This window comes from Nyctereutes procyonoides, unplaced genomic scaffold (assembly GCF_905146905.1).
Source record: "Nyctereutes procyonoides isolate TBG_1078 unplaced genomic scaffold, NYPRO_anot_genome, whole genome shotgun sequence".
In the NCBI taxonomy this organism is placed as follows: Eukaryota; Metazoa; Chordata; class Mammalia; order Carnivora; family Canidae; genus Nyctereutes; species Nyctereutes procyonoides.
This window is the reverse complement of record NW_026575125.1, coordinates 80,496,549-80,502,754: the sequence shown is the minus strand read 5'-3', so window position 1 is coordinate 80,502,754 and position 6,206 is coordinate 80,496,549. Positions and strand designations below refer to the sequence as shown.

At 39.2% G+C, this 6,206-nt stretch overlaps 1 pseudogene; it reads right to left on the bottom strand.

Moving 5' to 3' along the window:
• Positions 1 to 1,160: 1,160 nt before the first annotated feature.
• LOC129518672 (methylsterol monooxygenase 1-like) lies at positions 1,161 to 2,447 on the bottom strand (annotated as a pseudogene).
• Between the last annotated feature and the right edge of the window lie 3,759 nt (positions 2,448 to 6,206).

Genomic DNA, 6,206 nt, shown 5'->3' with positions numbered 1-6,206 from the left:
TGTGTCCCGGGGATAAATCCTACTTGGTCATGGTGAATAATTTTCTTAATGTGTTGTTGGATCCTATGGCTAGTATCTTCTTGAGAATTTTTGCATCCATGTTCATCAGGGATATTGGTCTGTAATTCTCCTTTTTGGTGGGGTCTTTGTCTGGTTTTGGAATTAAAGTGATGCTGGCCTCATAGAATGCATTTGGAAGTACTCCATCTCTTTCTATCTTTCCAAACAGCTTTAGTAGAATAGGTATGATTTCTTCTTTAAACGTTTGATAGAATTCCCCTGGGAAGCCATCTGGCCCTGGACTCTTGTGTCTTGGGAGGTTTTTGATGACTTCTTCAATTTCCTCCCTGGTTATTGGCCTGTTCAGGTTTTCTATTTCTTCCTGTTCCAGTTTTGGTAGTTTGTGGCTTTCCAGGCATGTGTCCATTTCTTCTAGATTGCCTAATTTATTGGCGTAGAGCTGTTCATAATATGTTTTTAAAATCGTTTGTATTTCCTTGGTGTTGGTAGTGATCTCTCCTTTCTCATTCATGATTTTATTAATTTGAGTCTTCTCTCTCTTCTTTTTAATAAGGTTGGCTAATGGTTTATCTATCTTATTAATTCTTTCAAAGAACCAACTCCTGGTTCTATTGATCTGTTCCACAGTTCTTCTGGTCTCAATTTCGTTGAGTTCTGCTCGAATTTTAATTAACTCTCTTCTTCTGCTGGGCATCGGGTCCACTTGCTGTTTTTTCTCTATCTCCTTTATGTGTAAGGTTAGCTTTTGTATTTGAGTTCTTTCCAGTTTTTGAATGGATGCTTGTATTTATTTACAAGATTTTAAAGACAATCTTAGCTTCAGGCCTTTGGTGTTACGGGGGAAAGACAGAGTGATACTTTTTCCATTACTTAGAACCTTTCTGTAAGGTTAGCAACACGGCCTTTACAACCGCCTCATGAAAATCATACTTCGTTATAGATTTACTTATTTCTACACGTACAGAACTTTTATGTAAAGTAGAAAAAGTTCCCGCTAGGAAGATAATTAAAGGTTGGTAATGTTCTTTCTATCACTTAGCAGCCAAAACACATGTTTATTTCTGCTCCGCAGAAGCAATGTTAGCTATTCGCTTCAATTCAGGAAGGTGTGTGCTTTCAGGATGGTGGAGATGAGATATTTATTGCATCTTTTTCTCAATCTTCTTCATCTTTTCATTATAGGCAGTAAATTGAGAGTCTGTTCCAAAAATTCTATCCCACCATGTAAATGTGGAAGCATAGTTTCCGATGAAGTTCATGTGGTGGAAATCATGATGCTGAGAACCAGCATAGAAAGAGATCAGATTGGGATCCCTGGGTGGCGCAGCGGTTTGGCGCCTGCCTTTGGCCCAGGGACGCGATCCTGGAGACCCGGGATCGAGTCCCACATCGGGCTCCCGGTGCATGGAGCCTGCTTCTCCCTCTGCCTATGTCTCTGCCCCTCTCTCTGTGTGTATCATAAATAAATAAAAATTAAAAAAAGAGAGAGATCAGATTTAAAGGGTTCAGGGGAATGTCATAGCCACTATGGACATCAATAGTTTCTATCAAGCGAATGGTCACCCATGCCCAAAGGAGAATGACATGATCACATAAAAGCATGATTCCAATGAAAAATCCAGTTCCAAGAATCAGAGTTTCCAAAGGATGTGCATATTCAGCTTCCATTCCAAATGCAGCCTGAAACTCATGATGAACTTTATGAATATATTTATATATTCTTTTGTGATGCAAGAGCCTATGCAGGAAATAGTGCCAGGTATCCTCAATCACCGCACAGCCAAACATCTTGCTAAAAGCATATACCATCTTGGCATTCTTTCCCAATCATAAGGTATATTAAAATACTCTGTAAAATAATAAGTTCCACAGATCAAAGGAAGCTGGATACAAAAGTGATTAAAGAGAAGTACTTTAAAACATTTCCATTGGTTTTCCCATGTTTCTGGTTTATCATTTTGAATTTTATACTTTTTCATGAAAGGTATAAATTGAAACAAAAATCCAGGTAAACAGAACAAGAAATAAAGAACTTCGTGAACTATCAAGGATCCCCATGTTGCAATCTGGAACTTTGTATAATTATTCAACATATAGTTCCAATCATTTTTTAAAAAGATTTTATCTATTTATTCATGAGAGACACAGAGAGAGAGGCAGAGAGAGAAGCAGGCTCCATGCAAGGAGCCTGACGTGGGACTCGATCCCAGGTCTCCAGGATCAGGCCCTGGGCTGAAGGCAGGTGCTAAACTGCTGAGCCACCTGGGCTGCCCAGTTCCAAGCATTTTAAAATGGTTCTTGTAGAGGGTTCTCAGTAAAAGTGAATCTACATACTCCACAGCCAAGGATGCTGAACTAAAGATGCTGATACTTTCATTTGTTGCCATTTTTCAAATCTCTGCAGAAAGCCTTAGAATTCTGGCCGAGCGACGGGAACGCCCTCTCTCCATCTTTTACTACTCCTTTTCATGAGAGGTGGAGTGACACAGTTAATGGGTTTGCAAACAACAACTGGAGTTGATTAGACTCCTCTCTTCTTCCTGAAAATGAGCTACATCCTATTTTGTTCTTCTTTTGCTCCTATAAAAGGACTCTCCACACACCCCATGGGCAGCGGCCTGATCATATACAGCATTGCCTGCCTCTGGGAGGAGAGATCTCTGTTATTTCTGGAATTCAATATCGGAAAATGCTCTTGACCAGTATCATTGGCCACATCTTCCAGCCTATCTCTTCTCAGTAACAAAAGCTCATTATTTTGTCTTATTTGACAGTAGATACAGAATTCAGGCAGGGAAAGGGTGACCTTTCTAAGATGCCAACACTAATCTATCAGCATCATCTACCTAGTGAGCCATTCTCTCCAGTGCTAACTAGTCTTCCATTCACTGGCCATTCATCTGTTTCATCCTTGTTCTACCTACCTTTCCACCAAACCATATTCCATCTGAAACAACTCAAGTTATCACTATGTTTACTGGTAAGTGGTGTAACCTAGGAGCTTAGCTGGAAAGAACTCAATGTCCTAGAAACTGAATAAAAAATCAATAATGAATTTCAGACAGAGTTTTCTCTGTGGCATTGTGAATTTAAAATAGTCTGGGTCTCTTTGCACAAGGGAAAATAGATAGTGAGGGAGAAGTAATTAGCTTCATAAGCACTAAAACTATTGAGATTTTAAAACAAAAAAGTTAATCTCATAACATCTACAGTTATCTCTAGTGTGAAGTAATTGGACTACGCCTCCTTAATTCAACATATTTTCTTTTAATTTTATTTCCTAAATGGAATGTTATCTCCAATGTACATGGGAATCTTATTTTACTCTAAGTAGGTTTACAAATATGAAGAGAGGTTGAGTGGAAGCACATGATATGATTTCCTTCATGACTTCTTCCTCTGTATGATGCTGGGTTCATGCCACCCTAAAGAATGCCATGATAGAGGGGTAAATTGCCCAGGCCAGTGAATATGACCTGGCCAGAGTGTCATTACCATGCCATCATGAATTTCAGGGATGGCAGAAAGTAGGTATTCTGGTACATTTTTAGATCTGAAAATTCAGATACAATCAGCATTCATTCTATTCCTACTATGTGTGTGAGTATACTAAGGACAGTGGGGAATATGAAGATGTAGCCTACCTAGGAATAGTGTATTTGCAGAGTCCTGAAATTCTTTTAACACTATCCCAGAGTTCAGAATGTGTACCAGGGATGCCGAGAATACCAGACATTTGAAACATATGCAGAGGTTCCCCAGAGCCTAAGATTTCAGCTCTGGGTCATATAACATGAGGTATACACCCTTTGAGGATTGGTTTTTGAACATGAAACCTTAGAGTTGGAAGAACCTTAGAGATTAGCTAGACTAGCTTCCAACTCCATGTGGAAATCTCAACTACAATGCCCCTTACAGATAGTCATGTAGTCTCAACTTCAAGATCCCCACTATCCTCAATAATTCCTAGCTCAACAAGACAACTTCTTATGTGCTTCTAAAACTTTTGTATAAAATTACATGTCACTTGTATATTTATGTATGTAATTTAAATATTTGTTGTAAAAAACTTTTTTTTTCTACAAAATACTGAACAGAAGCTCTTATTACCAGGGCAACAAAAAAATGTGGTGCATTATGGTTGTTGAACAAGTTGGCTCCCAATAGTGTCTCTAAAAGAAGAGGATCCATGTAGAGCCTCAGCCCAAAATGAAAGGAGATAATCCTTTGAATTTCTCTAGCAACTTGCAGGGAGTGTACTTCTCTCTAAAGTTAAGCTCTGGCTGTACTACCAAAAGCCACCTAGCTGCCATGCTTATGGAGTAGGCAAAAAGTCTACAGACCACCCCCCTGGAGTTCATATTATCAGGGAGGGTGAAAAGCATCCACAACAATTGAGGTAGTATTAATAAGAGAAAACAAAGGAGTTTTAGATTCTAGCAACATAGAATTCAAAGCTTAGGCAAGATTGCCAGCCTTTCTAATTTTAACAACTATCAATTTGTATCCACAGCCCCTAAAACCAATGGCCTGCTCATATTTGAATTTGAGTTGAATGTGTTACATATGGGGAAAAGAAGAAGAAATAACACCACCACCCCTGACCCATTGAAGTGTATAACATGTCTAATAGGTGTGAAGCCTTTTACCCAGAGCATGAGACTTGATTTTTTTAAATAAGCAGCAGCATCTGAGGATCCATAGGGCAGAGGCCATGGCTAAAGATATCAAAGACAGGAATATAGGGGGCTCCAGGGGGCAGTTCAGAGAAAAGGAAGAGGAGAGGAATCATCATTGTACCACTGTAAACAGATACAGACATAAATATGTATGAAACATAATAACACACATGTGACTCTAATTACAACGGAGTGAAGCAGACCCTCTTGAAAAGGATAAATTATAAGAAGAATTCCTGAGTACCATTAGAAGTAAGGGTATGTGGTACAAACTCTTTGGGTCTTAGTCATTAGGATTTTTCACTGAAGGCACAGAGGAAGTTGGAAATAACTCAAATATGACCAGCCTTAATCTGGGCTATGCCATAGAGCCTGCAGAGACTTATCAAAGCTGTTGATTATGACCCATTCCTATTGATACTTTGACAGCATCAGAAAATCAGGGAGATATCTTTAATGATTGTGGAATTCAAGGTAGTGAATTGAAGGTCCTGGGAACCTAGGAACACAGGTTCATTTTTGTTTTTCTATTTCTTCTTTTCAAAGGTTGGGCCTTTGGAAGAAGTGTAAACGGGTTCTGAAAGGCAGCTGCGTGGTGATGCAGATTATGTAAAATAACAGAAAAATGCCCAGATATGCTTCTGAGGCTAGTTATAATGAAGGATAACAAGACAAGAAAGGGAAAACAAAGTTTAGGAGCCTTCTAGTAATTAAGACAAGAAAGCTAATGCCCAGACACGGTATGTGTAATAAACTGAAATTTTTATTAGAACGAATGACACTAAACAGAAGCTCATTAGTACCATTGAGATTTGAGGGAATAGAACTTCTGGCTAGAAATTGGAGGGGAGGGTAACAGGAAGGCCTCCTCTTGGAGCAGAGTTACATCAATACCATAACACACCTGTCTGAACATTTGAGAATCATGCTGTCAAAAGGGAGAGCTTGCTGGCACTCTCTGGTCAGTTCCACCAATTATTTTTCCCACTCATTCTGTTTTTTTTAAGTTTTTATTTTAATTCCAGTCAGTTAACATTCCACCAGTCTTTCTTAAAATACTTGTGTTTGAGGAGAGCCATCGAGATGAAGAGACTCTGTTGAATAGCAGTGGTGAGAGTGGACATCCCTGTCGTGTTCCTGATCTTAGGGGAAAGGCTCCCAGTGTTTCCCCATGGAGAATGATATTTGCTGTGGGTTTTTCTTAGATGGCTTTTAAGATTCTGAGGAATGTTCCCTCTATCCCTACACTTTGAAGAGTTTTGATCAGGAATGGATGCTGTATTTTGTCAAATGCTTTCTCTGCATCTATTGAGAGGATCATATGGTTCTTGGTTTTTCTCTTGTTGATATGCTCTATCAAGTTGATTGCTTTACTAGTGTTGAACCAGCCTTGCATCCCGGGGATAAATCCCACTTGGTCATGGTGAATAATCTTCTTAATGTACTGTTGGATCCTATTGGCTAATATCCTGTTGAGAAGTTTTGCATCTGTGTTCATCGGGGATA